This window comes from Gorilla gorilla, chromosome 17 (genome assembly GCF_029281585.2).
Source record: "Gorilla gorilla gorilla isolate KB3781 chromosome 17, NHGRI_mGorGor1-v2.1_pri, whole genome shotgun sequence".
NCBI classification, from domain to species: Eukaryota; Metazoa; Chordata; class Mammalia; order Primates; family Hominidae; genus Gorilla; species Gorilla gorilla.
Genome location: NC_073241.2, coordinates 68,573,370 through 68,588,347, shown reverse-complemented (window position 1 = coordinate 68,588,347; position 14,978 = coordinate 68,573,370). Strand labels below are relative to the sequence as shown.

General features: G+C 38.9%; 1 long non-coding RNA gene and 1 pseudogene across 3 annotated transcripts in view; both read left to right on the top strand.

Annotated features, from left to right (window-relative positions):
• LOC101150578 (uncharacterized) overlaps nucleotides 1–14,978 on the top strand; it is a 515,608-nt gene that overhangs the window by 445,443 nt on the left and 55,187 nt on the right. The window lies entirely within an intron of this gene.
• Nucleotides 10,839–11,708, top strand: LOC101150215 (large ribosomal subunit protein eL8-like; annotated as a pseudogene).

Below are 14,978 nucleotides of genomic sequence, written 5' to 3'. Positions count from 1 at the left end.
TGGATAAAGGGAGACACTGATATTTCCAATGCTGCTTTATGCCACACACAGTGCTTAATTTTTCTCTTTGTTTGTTTTATTCTCAGTAAAAAATGTACAGAGAAATGCAACCAAACTATTCAATATCACATGGGGGTCACCTGACTTAGTAGCACGTGATCAGAGCCGGTTTATAGCATCCTTCTACTTTCTGTTTACATCACCTCTTCTTCTGGTGTTGAGACCCTGCATAGTTTCTTTTGGCTTCCACACTCACCCAGACATGTTTTGGGCATTTCTCTCCCTAGCACCCCACAAAAAAAAAATTTGAAATCTGTTCAGTGCCCTCTATCTTCTCAATTTCTTCTAAAGTGGTTAGAGCTAATTCCGTAGACTAAGTCATGCCATCTTAATGGATGGTGATAGTTTAAATTACCAACACACATGAATAGGGCCTTTAGGGACTTTATCTTGACTTAGTGTCTAAAGTGTGAATCTCTAGCAATTAGGGAGAGGATATTTTCCAAATAGCCTCTCCCTGTTTTTTAAGTCATGCCATATTGAATATTGCTTAGAAGTAGAGATGAATCTGTTTTCAGAGAATGGGAAAATTTTTGGACTCTTGGGTTACATTTAGGCTAACTTTCAAATGATAGTCTGTGTTCTCCTGGAGAATTAACACATAGCCACTACCTACCCTATTACTTAAGACTGCCTTGTGAGTTTTGATCTCACACATTTCATCAAATTCTGAAAGGCTGCCTTTCTCAATCCTGATGGCAATATTCCAGATCACTTCCTGCTCTCCCCCTACAAAAAAAAAAAAAAAAAAAGAAGAAGAAAGAAGAGGAACACTCACTAAGCTCATTGATATATACCCTAAAGCAACACACAAGAATCTGGTTATAATATAAACACAGCTCCATGATTTTCAGATGAGAAAGGCTATAAAATGTGCAAATGCCAAGTGTCATTATAATCACAGAGTCATCTTGCTAAAGAAGCTCATAATTTCTCAGACATTTACGACAGCTATTTCTGCCCCCATGGAGATGAGTTATAATCAAATACAACCACAGGCCATTGTCTCTGAGCCAAACTCCAAGGCAACCTCCATTAAAAATTACCAACATTTTTCATTTGTCTTTATTTTGTGTAGTGATTATATCTGGGGAGCAGGACACCAGACCAAAGCATTGCACTATCTAGTGAGGCTGGGATGCTACCGGATTTTAATCTAAAAACATACTACTACTCTGACTGGCATTTGTGTGGACAAAGGAATGATAACAATTTACAGCTGAAAATCTCTTTATTTTCCCTCTTGAATATTTATACTTGTTCTTCTCTCTCCCTATTTCTTTCTGTCTAGTTTTCCCTTCCTATATTTTTCTTCCTATCTTATTCTCCCCTCTTCTCTCACTTTCCTCTCTTTTTTCTCTCTTTTTTTCTTACTGTGTGTTAGTGCTGTGACTCTTACTGTTAATGCCATAGGACTCTTCTTGAACTGACAACTGAATTGCCAGTGTGAATTTCCAGTGCTCTGGTTTATTTTCATTCACAGTTGTTTTGGTAGGATTTCAAACTGTATTTACAAAACAGGAGAAAACGAGCCCATTCATCTCCTTTGCCTTCTCGTTCTAACATTCTAACTTGCTCTATTTCTTCAAACTCTTTTTTTTTCTCTCTCTCTTTCTCAGAAATAGACTTTGAAAATAGACTTTGGTACCAATAAAATTAAGCTGATAAAGTTGTGTCAACTGGAATCCCAAGATGTGTAGGGTCCGATTATCATCCCTACTCCTGTTTTGTGATCACTTGAGTCTCCCATATAGGTGAGAGCCCCTGTAAAGATAAGAGCCCCTGTAAAGATGAGAGGAGAACTTTGCACAGGATGCCACTTTGATGTGTAGATGTTTAACCCTGTTTGTCCTTGCCCACATGTTTCTATAGCTTTGTCTTTTGCTCTCCCCCTTGTCATTTGATCGTTTTTACTTATTCAAAGGCTTCATTCCTATACCGCCAATTTACTTCTTGCTACTGGATCATTTCCATCAGTCTCAAGACATGTTATAATCTTAAAAGGAAACAAACAAACAACAGTAACAAGAAGCAATCTTCCATTAACCCACATTTCACTCCAGCTACTGTCTCATTTCTCTTCTCCCTTTGTGGCAAAACATTTCAAAACATTGTGTATATTTATGTGTTTGTGTCTTTTATACACATACTCTTTCATGCTATTCTGAGCCTATAGTCATCCCCATTACACCCAAAACTGTTTTTGTCAAGGTCACCACCAAGTTGTTAAATCCAATGGCCAATTCTTATACCTTTGTTTATCTGTAGAAGTGTACTCAGTATGGACAACTGGAGACTAACAGTATAAAGAAAATAAACTTTTCTTAGAAAAGAAGGCTTGATTCAAAAATAATGAGTCAGTACTGGAAGAACGAGGTGAGTTGATGTCTTAAATTCTAGTTCTTGTTTGGTGCCCATCAATTGAGAATTGAGACAATGAATGCAGGATTATAAAATTGGAAAAGCCAGAAGCCAAAACTACCATTTTAATGATGTTACCATGGGACACTGGGGGTACAAACTGTGGAACAGTGGCATTGGAAAAATTTTTGTAATAATGATAATAACATTATGGAGGGCATCTCCATATTGGTGATGCTTGAACATTGTTTTGCAGAAGTACTTGTGGAATCAGAATTAGGGGTATTGGTCTTTTGCTTAGAGCAATTTACTAATTATTTTATCTATGTTCTTCAATATACTATATATGGCCTATTTCTTAACCTAAATAGATTTAATAGCATGTAAACCCATTTATTGCAAGATTGTGTATTGACACTTGAGAGTGTTGCTGCTTTCTGGTTGCTGAGTTGTCAGGAGCATTAGGCTCACAGGGAGAACTTCAATTTGCTATCCATACTCAGGAGTTCTGTCTGTGTTTTTACCCTTTCTCTTCCCTACTCTGATTTGGTTGTCATTTCCTGTTGTCAGAGTTTTTATTACTTCTAATCTATTGTGAACTGAGAAAACAAAAACAAATGTGCTGAAATTGTGTCTAAAATAAGCCAAAGAAGATCTGATTGAAGGCCATGTGTCTTAGTCTGTTTTGTGTTGCTATGACAAAATACCACAGATTGGGTAATTTACAAAGAACATAAATTTATTTTACACAGCTCTATAGGCTGGGAAGCCCAAAATCAAGTTGCCAGTGCGTTTGGTTGTCTAGTGAGGGTTTGGTCTCTGTTTCCAAGATGGCACCTTAACACTGTCTCCTCTAAAGGGGAGAAATGCAGAAAGTAGGAGAAAAAAGACAAAGTCCCTCTAGCAATCCTATTTAGAATGGCATCTAATCCCATTCATAAGGAAAGAGCTCTCATGACTCATCACTTCCCAAAAGCGACACCTTCCAAGTCTGTTGCATTAGGGATTAACGTTCAACATTATTTTGGAGGGGAAGAAGCACTCAAACCATAGCACCATGAGAATGACAAAATAAATTTTGAATTTTTTTTTTTTTTTTTTTTTTTTTTGAGACGGAGTCTTTCTCTGTAGCCCAAGCTGGAGTGCAGTGGTGCAATCTCGGCTCACTGCAACCTCTGCCTCCCAGGTTCAAGGAATTCTCCTGCCTCAACCTCTGGAGTAGTTGGGACTGCAGGCATGCACCACCACACCCAGCTAATTTTTGTGTTTTTAGTAGAGACAGGATTTCACCGTGTTGGCAGGCTGGTCTTGAACTCCTGACCTCAAGTGATCTGCCCACCTTGGCCTCCCAAATTGCTGGGATTACAGGCCTGAGCCACTGCGCCTGGCTGAAATTTTTTATTTTTAAGACCTTTAACTTCCCTCATCTGCCTACCTAGGTGCATATTCCCTTACTTATTTATATCATATGTAGTTTCATGCCTAGATGTTTGTGTCCCACTCAGTATCATAAAACTGACTGGAAATTCAGTATTTAGAATAGAATTCCATCCCAACATCAATTTCACCTGAGTTCTACAACCCAGGTTAATCTCCCATCCTCTCAGGTACTATTGCTTTAAATGTTTAAAATGTATTGGCACATAGTACAGCCCTCCTTCTATCTTTATCTTTCTCTAAATTTACACAGTCTCTAGAAGTAATTTATGGGCTCCTTGAGGTCAGAAACCAGTTTCATCTCATTTCGTTTTATTTTACTTTGCTTTAGGTATTTACATCTACCTTGTTCTAAAAAAAGATTTAAAGTGACTAAAAAAATACTCACAATTCTGAAAAATAAATGCATAAAGAATGAAAAATTAGGAGGACAGAAAGTCACAGTAGAAAATAAGATGAATTCAAGGGTGAGATTGATACATACAAGTGTTTGCTGTGAGGTTCTCTGCAATGCTCTAGATAGGTTATTATGTGTCATCTTTCTAACCGCAGACCCAAAGATGAATTATTGGTCAGACGCTTGATTTACAATAGATAATAACACAGATAAACAAATAAACAATAACATCCAGTCGCTCAGGGAGAGCCTACTTATTTCTCATTTTCAGAAATAATGTCTCTAGGGGTCTTTATAAACCTGATGCTGTATCAAGTACTGAATAAAATTTTTTTTTTGTTGTTTTTCTTGTTTTGTTTTGTTTTTGTTTTTGTTTTTTGAGACAAAGCCTTGGTCTGTTTCCCAGGTCAGAGTGCAGTGGCCTGATCTCGACTCACTGCAACTTCTGCCTTCCGGGTTCAAGTGATTCTCCTGCTTCAGCCTCCCATGTAACTGGGATTACAGGCATGCACCACCACACCTGGCTAATTTTTGTATTTTTAGTAGAGACCGGCAATTTTTTAACAGCATCTCCACATTAAGTGTCAGCCAAAGAGTTTCATCTAGCTATTTTGTATAATGGCCTTAAGCTCAGGCTAAGGCACAGGATCAAGAATTAGATTTTCTACATTGTTATGCTCACATTGATTCAGGCCATTGATACAAACAATATTCAAAGGAAAAACAAGCTGCAGTATGCCTCTGGAATAAGCCAGCACACAAATTGAACACACACATATACATACTCTGTAAATGTTCGTTTCAGATTACTTTGTGCTTTTATTTGTCTCTGGGAGTAAATGGGACATTTCTAATGAGTGCTCATCATTTTGGCAGCCAGACTACTCACAGATGATATGAGCCGCTAACCACCAGGGACAATGTTTGCCCAGATGTGACTCTATCTTATGCTACAAAGCATTGTAAATGTCAAACCCCTGGTTGGTATGCAATTCTCCATTTACCATACACAAAGCCTGCTGGAGAACAAAAGGTGCCAGATATGGATGTGTAAATCATTATAATGGGACCAACAGATCAACAACATCACCCCTTAGAAATAGGATGGCCTGAGGTCACACTTCTTAGATCACTAGCCCCTTTTCAAACTGTCCTTTTTTGTTTGTCCTCTTTTTCAAGAGGCACCACAGGCTTTTTGTAATTAAAGTTGTATTGATTTTGTATTTTTAAAAAAGGATTATAAAAAGACTAGCATGAACCAGAACAAAGGCAGATAATGGATGGTAAACATGAGGAAAGATAACAGTCCAGCAATGCGCTCATAATAATTCCCACATACCTGCTTCCCAAAGTTGATTCAGATGCTACTTTGTTTTAAAAGCTATCCTATGTACCAGCAATTTTCAATAGCGATCCTAGGCAGTTACTTAGGTTGATTATAGCAATTTTGCTATATCATGATATAGCAAATTGCTATATTTTTGCTATATCATGCTATATTATGATTGCGGTCTTTTTATTTTCCAAATCTTTAATTCATTTTAAAAGAAAGGTTTGTTCCAAGATGGCAAATACAATGGTTGAAGCTGGGGGCATGATGATAAAAGAACTCTAGAACTTCAGGATTCTCCATTGTTCTGGCATTGCTGCCCACCGGCAGAGGGTCAGGCTGACATCTTCAGGAGGCATATGGAGGTAATGGTTAACTTTGCTACAGTGAAGACCAAGGTAAATTGGGTGCACTAAAGAGAAAAACCTGACCACTTCTGCAGCTGTGCATCTGGAGTCGGTAGGACCCTTCAGTCCCTTTTGGGACATTAATTATAATGTGCAATGCTAATTTCCCAAGTTTTTCAAATCTGTGGATAGAAAGAAGTCATCAGAATAGGTATGCCAAAAATCTCCCCAACTCCAGCCCCCTGAAGATGTCTCCTGAGTTACATCTGTGTTCTCGCCAGGATATGTCACTGGTCTGGTCTCAGTCTGTGACTGCACTGTATGTCATCTGCCACGTTCTTCCTGTCTCTCTTATTCTGCTTCACTGACTCATGTCTTCTGTCTGAAGAACATTTGACGGGGCCTTAGCCTTCCCGTCACTCCCATGGCCAACCAAGACAGTGCCATATCTGGGGTGGTAGGATCTCCTGCGACTTCCAAAGCCACTAAACTGTATACTTTTCCATCTAGGCTGTTTTCCAGAATGAAGATATCACCCCTCTCTACCACACTTCATCAACATTTCTCATCTTGACCTCTATAGGACTGCTGTTTCCTCCTGTGAAATCAGTAACTTTACTAACTACACTTGGGCATCAGGTCATGTAATTGAACTAAGGGCAGAGATCATGCTGCTGTCTCTGCTTTCTCTTTTTTTCTTTCCCTTTGCTGCCTCCCCTGCCTTACTCCCCAGGGACTCATGAACAAATTCCCTCTCCATTTCAGTCAAAACCTAAAGTCTTTGGCAAATCAATTCAGATAAATGAACTGGTGTTATTTGAATCTCAGTTTGTGTAGAAGATTGAAACTAAAGAGAAAATGGAATGTTAGATTAGCAATGGTTTCCATATAGCTATCTGGTGCTTACCAGCTAGCATGCATAATGGGGAGTTGACTAAAACAATCAGATGGATCGCTGGAATAGCTAAATGAAAGTGATTGATGTGACACTTGTGTAAATTATAGGGGGAAACTCTAGCACTTTGAGTCAGGAAATCTCTGATCTAGTTATAGCTCTACTACCCACTAGTTGTGGGACCCTAAAAAATATAATTAAATTTTCTGGGCATAACCTTCCTTTTTCTATTAAATGTAGTAAAATATACTCTCTCAAAGTCAATTCTAGCTCTCTGCTTCTAGGAGAATGAACTCCTCTGCGGATTCTTTAATACAAAACAAGGATATATTTATTTTCCAGGTATAGCTTTGAAACCTTGCTAGATCCTTAGGAGAAAGTCCATAGGCAATCACTAAATCAATATTTAACGAATATCTGCTTCAAGCAAGGCCTTATGCAAAACACCATGAAAAACCCAAAGGCTCTAAGGACGTGGTCTTTTCTGTAAAGTTATTTTAAGAGATAAAAGAGCCATGAATGTAAATGAAGTCAATCTCTGACTCCTGCAGCCAGGGGAATGGAGTATAGTTCTCTGTGCTGGCATGGGATGATGTGACAAGAGAGGTTCTGAGACTGGAAATGGGCCATGCTAGGACTCTGGTAGAAGGAGGAAAGTGCGCAGCCATGTTGATAGGAAAGAATCAATAGAACAAGCTGGGGGTGTGTCTGCTGGAGGTGGTTTTTTAGGAGGAGAAAGCCCTGCTGGCTGGCAGCAGTTCTGGGATTCTGAGGGAAGACATTTGGAGTTCATCCCATTCACTCTAGGGAGCAATTGGAGGTTTCTGTTTTTACCAGGAGAGTGAACAACTGTATTGAGATAAAGGTTTCCCCGTGAAGATTGAATGTTGATTTCATATTAACCTTTAAATTCTGAGGTGACACTGAGAAAATCTGACTTAGAAAAATAAAGGAATGACATCACCAGAATCTTTTTAAAACATCTATGAAGGTAGTTTGAAAAAGCTCATGGGGAACGTCTTCTCGGGGAGAAAGAGATGAAGAAACAAACATGAATATAAACTCTACATTTGGTTTGTGCCTTGAAGCCATTGGCATTAATTAAGATTCTATGGCTTCCAAACAATTATGACATAATTAAAGTAAGATTCTTTCTACAGTAAAACGATAAGAAATGACTTAGAAACCATGGGAACCATTAAAACGGCACATCAGTATCAAAATGAGCAATATTTACTAGTATTAGCACTATTAAAATGCCTTTTGAAGACAAACTTGGGCAATTATTACTCAGAAAAACTCACATTTGGAGATATAGAGCAGTGATAATTAAATCCCACACTCTATATATCTCTCTTTTTTGTGTTTGACAGAACAGAGTCTTTAAGATTCTATTTTAATGGCATTGAATTAGCAAGAAATTCAAACAGAGAAAGGGCACTTAGCAGGAGGTTGGTATTCAAGGAGACACAGCCTTCATTATTATTATTGTTATTTTTATTATTATTCTTACTCTTTTGGAGGTACTAAAGCTCCACTTGTGGGATTGGAACATGCACAAATAAGTTCAGTCTCTGGCTCATAAACTTTCTCTAATGGGCATAGCACACCCTTAATTAAAATGGACAATGCACAGCTAAGCTGGATGATTATGCAGGTCTAATAGATGGAGCACTGGGGACTTGGGTCATTGGTTTGGATCAAATGGTGAGACTGTGTCCAGCTGGTCAAAAGTATCTTGCAAAACAAAGTTAGGCCTTCTAGGGAATTTTGAGGCCCTGAATCCTGGACAGGCAAAAACATTAGTCCAATTAAAGACAGCCTTAGTAGAGGTCAAAGATTTCTTATTTTGTTTCTAGTATATGTGAGTTCAAACACATGCACAGGAGGTGTGTATGTCGGGGTGGGGAGTAATTAAAGTGAGAAATAGAAAAAAGACCGTGAGGAGCCAATCATTTCCACTCAGTGGGACCATCAGATTAAATCATGGTGGCCCTTAGGAGGGATGTACTTAAGGAAGAATGGGAACTTAGGTGCCACTTACAGCCCCCAATCACATTCCAGCATTTGTTTTAAAGACTATAATGAGACTGCTTCTGAAAGAGAAAGCAAATATTCTCCAAAAGTATTAATTATTCTAAAATAGATGAATGAGAAGGGACCAAAAGCTATACACCTTGAATGGAATCTGGTTATGTTCTTTTTTTTTTTTTTTTTTTTTTTTTTGAGGTGGAGTCCCACTCTGTCACCCAGGCTGGAGTGCAGTGGTGCGATCTCAGCTCACTGCAACCTACGCCTCCCAGGTTCAAATTCTCCTGCCTCAGCCTCTCAAGTAGCTGGGATTAGAGGCATGCACCACCATGCCTGGCTAATTTTTGTATTTTTAGTAGAAGAGGTGTTTCACCGTGTTGGCCAGGCTGCTCTCCAACACCTGACCTCAGGTGATCTGCCCGCCTCAGCCTCCCACAGTGCTGGGATTACAGGCATGAGCCACCGAGTCCAGCCTGGTTATGATTCTTAAAAAATATACATGGAAAGGACTAGAAGACATAACATCTGCTACTCTCAGTGATCAGTTGTGAGGACTGTCTATGTGCTGAAATTTCCCTGATTTTTCATTTTTTTTTAAAGGCTGAATGAACTGGTCTTAACAACTGTGTATACAATTACAATGCTATACAACATGAAAAAGAAAGCACATTTCTAGAGTTACTTTCTATAGTTTTGAAGGCAATTTTTAAAGAAAAGTAAGAAATTCTCAAAGTCATCTAAGACTGCCAATGTTATAACTATGGTAGATTTTTAGTTAATTGTTTTCTGAGGTTTAATGTTGCTGATGTCAAAAAGGTCACCAGGTTGTAGAGAAAATAGTCTTAGATTTCAAAAGTGAAGAATCCAAACTAAGGAGGTGTTATATCAGATCCTAAGCTCTCAGAAGGGATAGCTGGAAAGGTAGCAGCATGCAGCAGGCAGGGTGGGAGGTGGGATGCCTCCCTGGAACGCTGGGTGGTGGGTTTGGTTACTAGTGAGGATCCAAAAACGCAATTCACGTTTGGTATATGACTTTTCATGGTTGGCATGACATTTGTGTGCACAGTTTTCTGCTTAGACTTTAAGTTCCTAGGAGGCAGAAGGCACATCTGATGAACTTTTTGTACATAGGGCTTAGATCTACCCTTTTAATACTTGTAGGACCTCTGGACTCTTTTGAGTTCAGATTTCAGAATGACTGGCCCTATAGAAACAGAACCATTTTGGAAACAGGAGTACTGATGGTGATGAAGTAAAGAAAGCCTATTTCTTGATCTGTAACTATTCACAGCTTATTAGAGGAAAAAAGTTGTCCACATGAAAGAAATAGAGAACAATGAAGATCAGGCTAGGAGCCTTTACCTGTTCACTGGAGTCTCTTTTTCACCTGTCCTCATTGATAATTCTTCTCCCCCGCCACGTTGTCTTACCTACCATCTTATTTGCTTTAGCGTTCGCTTTTCCATCTCCTGGAATGCCTTCTATCCTGCTCTCTGCTGGTCCATTTTATCCCACTTGGAATTTTTACCTTCCTCATGCTCCTATAGTACTTACAAACCATACCCCAAATTTAATTCTTTAGTCACGCACTCATCTGACTTGCCCTAGAATTCTTTTGTGCCCATTAGCTTTGTCTTTCTGGGAATGTTAAAGCTTCATAGATGGAGAGTTTCTCTTATATTTCCTGTGGCATTGCACAATGTTGGGCACATAATTTTTATGACAGATAGATTGCCACCGAATAAATACTTTTGCAGAATATTTACAAATATAGAATATTAATTAGGTTATGCTAGGCTAACTTATGCTAGGCTATGCTGAGATAAGAAACAACACACAGCCTGGGGCAGTGGCTCACGCTTGTAATTCCAGCACTTTGGGAGGCCGAGGCAGGTGGATCACCTGAGCTCAGGAGTTTGAGACTAGCATGGGCAACACGGTGAAACCCCATCCCTAATAAAAATATAAAAATTAGCTCTCCTCCCGCCGCCCAAGATGCCGAAAGGAAAGAAGGCCAAGGGAAAGAAGGTGGCTCCGGCCCCTGATGTCGTGAAGAAGCAGAAGGCTAAGAAAGTGGTGAATCCCCTGTTTGAGAAAAGGCCTAAGAATTTTGGCATTGGACAGGACATCCAGCCCAAAAGAGACCTCACCCGCTTTGTGAAACGGCCCCGCTATATCAGGTTGCAGCGGCAGAGAGCCATCCTCTATAAGCGGCTGAAAGTGCCTCCTGCGATTAACCAGTTCACCCAGGCCCTGGACCGCCAAACAGCTACTCAGCTGCTTAAGCTGGCCCACAAATACAGACCAGAGACAAAGCAAGAGAAGAAGCAGAGACTGTTGGCCCGGGCGGAGAAGAAAGCTGCTGGCAAAGGGGACGTCCCCACGAAGAGACCACCTGTCCTTCGAGCAGGAGTTAATACCGTCACCACCTTCGTGGACACAAGAAAGCTCAGCTGGTGGTGATTGCACATGACGTGGATCCCATCGAGCTGGTTGTCTTCTTGCCTGCCCTGTGTCGTAAAATGGGGGTCCCTTACTGCATTATCAAGGGGAAGGCAAGACTGGGACGTCTAGTCCACAGGAAGACCTGCACCACTGTCGCCTTCACACAGGTGAACTCGGAAGACAAAGGCACTTTGGCTAAGCTGGTGGAAGCTATCAGGACCAATTACAATGACAGATATGATGAGATCCGCCGTCACTGGGGCGGCAACGTCCTGGGTCCTAAGTCTCTGGCTCGTATCGCCAAGCTCGAAAAGGCAAAGGCTAAAGAACTTGCCACTAAACTGGGTTAAATGTACACTGTTGAGTTTTCTGTACATAAAAATAATTAAAATAATACAAATTTTCTTCAAAAAAAATTTATAAAAATTAGCCAGGCGTGGTGGCACACACCTGTAGTCCCAGCTACTCAGAAAGCTGAGATGGAGAATTGCTTGAACCAAGGAGACAGAGGTTGCAGTGAGCCAAGATCATGCCATTGCACTCTAGCCTGGTAGAAAGAATGAAACCCTGCCTCAAAAAAAAACAAAACAAAACAAAACAAAAAAAAGGAATAATACACAAATTTCAATGGCTTAAAATAGTAAAGGCTTATTTTTCACTCACCCAGGGTTTCCTGCAAATCCTGCTGTCTGCAGGACAGTTATCTTCCATATAATAGCTCAGTTTTACATTGCATTCATGGTCATAGAGGCAGAGAAGGGTGTCATGCAGGGGAGTGTTATACAAGTGATTAAATATTTCCACCATCTCTGCTTACAGTTCATTGGTCAAGGAGAATCACAGGGTGATGGCAAGCCCAGAGATTTAGGAAGGGATGAGCCCTTTGATGGCACAGAAAGAGAAGAGCCAGGAATATTGATAAGCAACTGTAGTATTTTCACGTATAAGAACTGGAACAGTGCAAAAACAAGCACCTAGGATTCTATAAAGAGCGCTAAATGCCAGAAAAGCTGATTAAAATAAGCCAGAGAAAGAATTCAGAGGCAAAAATATATATCACGTGATTTCAGTAAGTGCAGTTGAGGAATGATGTTTTTGGTATGATTTTCATTTATATTTTAGAAAACAAAATCAAACTGATTATTACATTGAGGGTGAATCAGAAAGAGGGAGAGGCTATATTGAGAATATGAATAAAAAACTAATAAACATGCTAACAAATGAAATAAGTGTGATATTTGATAACAGCAAGACTGGTTGCAAATTAAATTCATGAAATAAAAAAGAAAGCCTATGTGAAAAAGCAAAGTAAAAAAAAATGGCTAATTAGATGGTAACATAGACTTGGGATGAGCAGCATCTGACAAGGAAAGATAAGCAAACACCTTGAATTATTGAGTGTATACAAATCAGCATGTCTCCACTCATTCCTGTCAAGGTTACCAGGAGCCAGACAAAGAGATGAATGACACACACCTTCATTATTTAGGCCAATTCTCTGCTCTGGCTGGAGGTGATTGGGTTGCCCAGATAAACTATTTAATGTTTATCCCCAAGCAATGAGCCAAATAGCAATTTATCTCATTTGGTCTCTAAAGGAACTTAAAAAAGAGAAAGAAAGACCATGAAACTGCCAGCTCTGTTATTCAAGCATCTGAACTCTGCGTCAGATTGATCTCTGACCATTGCTTGATTGAACTGTTGCTTACTATATTAGCATATTCTAAATGTTAAAAACATTTTTATATATGTAGATGTGGTCAGAAAGAATATTTAAGCCTGGGGGGAGTGCCTCTTGGAGAGCAGTGAACCATTCTATTAGGTTGTTTTGACACAATATAGCATCTCTGGGATAGCTTAAATATAGACTATTAAAAACAGAAGTCTGTATCCCCAGGAAACAAACCTGACAGAGCAATTAGTCGAAACACAGAATATTTCTATAGCCAAGTCAGTCATGGATGACATTGCTTATGAGTTACCAAATAGTGAAATAAAAACTAATAAAATTTTAGAATATGTCAAACATACTGATTTCTAGCACCATTTAGGCTAATCATACCAATTGTTGCCTACATTCTCCCCTCCCCCTTTTCACTATATGTTGACTTTTACTTTGTAGAAAGTGTGTTTGTCTAGTAGTTTTTGACTGTCTCGCTAAAATTATCCCCTTTGGGATTTTTATCTCCCTTTGCCTCCAACCATAATATTTTATGGCTTTGGGTGTTAATTATAGTTCTCTTTGCATGTGTTTGGGGATAGTTCTGCTGTTTTAATGTATGGCTCTTTCCCAGTTAAATGGAAAATCCTGGTTGGTAAGAGACATAATTTTCTTTGTGTTTGTGTCCTACCCCTGGCACAATTCATGACACAGTGACTTCTACATCATAGGCACTCCATAAATGCTTGTTGGAGTGCATTGAAAAGTCAAGCCCATTGTGAGTAAAGCCACATCCTGATAACTTCATGCCATGCACATACCACCTTTGAGCTATCTTCTCTCCGTAAGACCAATTATTTATTTCCAATGACATAGGTAGCACCTGTTTTGGGCTTATTCCCAAAAAAGATCCCACAGAGATATGAAGAAAGAAATCTTTGGCTCTCCTTTGTAGGTTGGCCATGTAGGGTTTCCACATAAAAAAGTTATAAACCACTAGAGACAAAATTTTAAAAGCAGCAAAATATGTCATTCATATCATATCACAAACATTATGGAAGTTTACTTCAGGAAGAGGTTCATGCAAACTGAACAGGAAACTAGAATTCTTGCTAGTGAAACCCCCAGTTAGAAACTCACATCTCAGCTGCATGTTCACAGTCCAATGTCAATGTTTAGCCATTCTCAAATATGTCAAAAATAACATTGGCAGTAGTATTTAACTATGAAGGAAGAAGAGACCTAGTTTTCTTTTAAGGTTTTTTATTAGCGGTCATATTGAGAGAAGAAAATACCAGAAAAAAATAGCACATGAAATTGTGGAAGAAGCCTTCTGTATCACTTAATACTTATCAGTAATTCAGATTCTAAGTGATATGTAAACACACATGTATGACCTCAAGAAATCTCTTTATGGTCAAAAAGACTAGTGAAGGAAAGCTTTTAGAAACAGTTTTATCATAGTCTAACCCACAAATCCTGTGTTAATTCTATCTCCCTCCTCCATAATATCAGCTAGTTAACTGTGAATGGTCTCAGGTCTGGCCTAGTATCATCATCTCAGATCTCTGAAAATAAACATATTTCATACCTTTTCTGTGACAGGTTTTTTTTAACACTGTGCTTTGAGGAAATATTACCAAAGTTTATAGAATAAAGTTTAGACTGATTAGATTAATAAGCGTTGTCTCTCATGCCCAAATTTTCTAAATAAACAAAGCTCATTTACATATCAATTTCTCTTTAGAATTAGAAAAAAAAATGCTTGTCTTACATTAGTACATGCAGTCTGTCTTCCGTATGTGTAAGTTCTGCATTCACGGATTAAATCAACCTTGCATCAAAAATATTCACTAAAAAAACATGGATGGTTGTGTCTGTACCGACTACATACTGACCTTTTTCTTTATAATTATTCCCTAAACAATACAGTATAACAACCATTTACATAGCATTTACATTCTATTAGGTATGAGAAGTCATCTAGAGATGATTTAATGTGTATGGGAGGATGT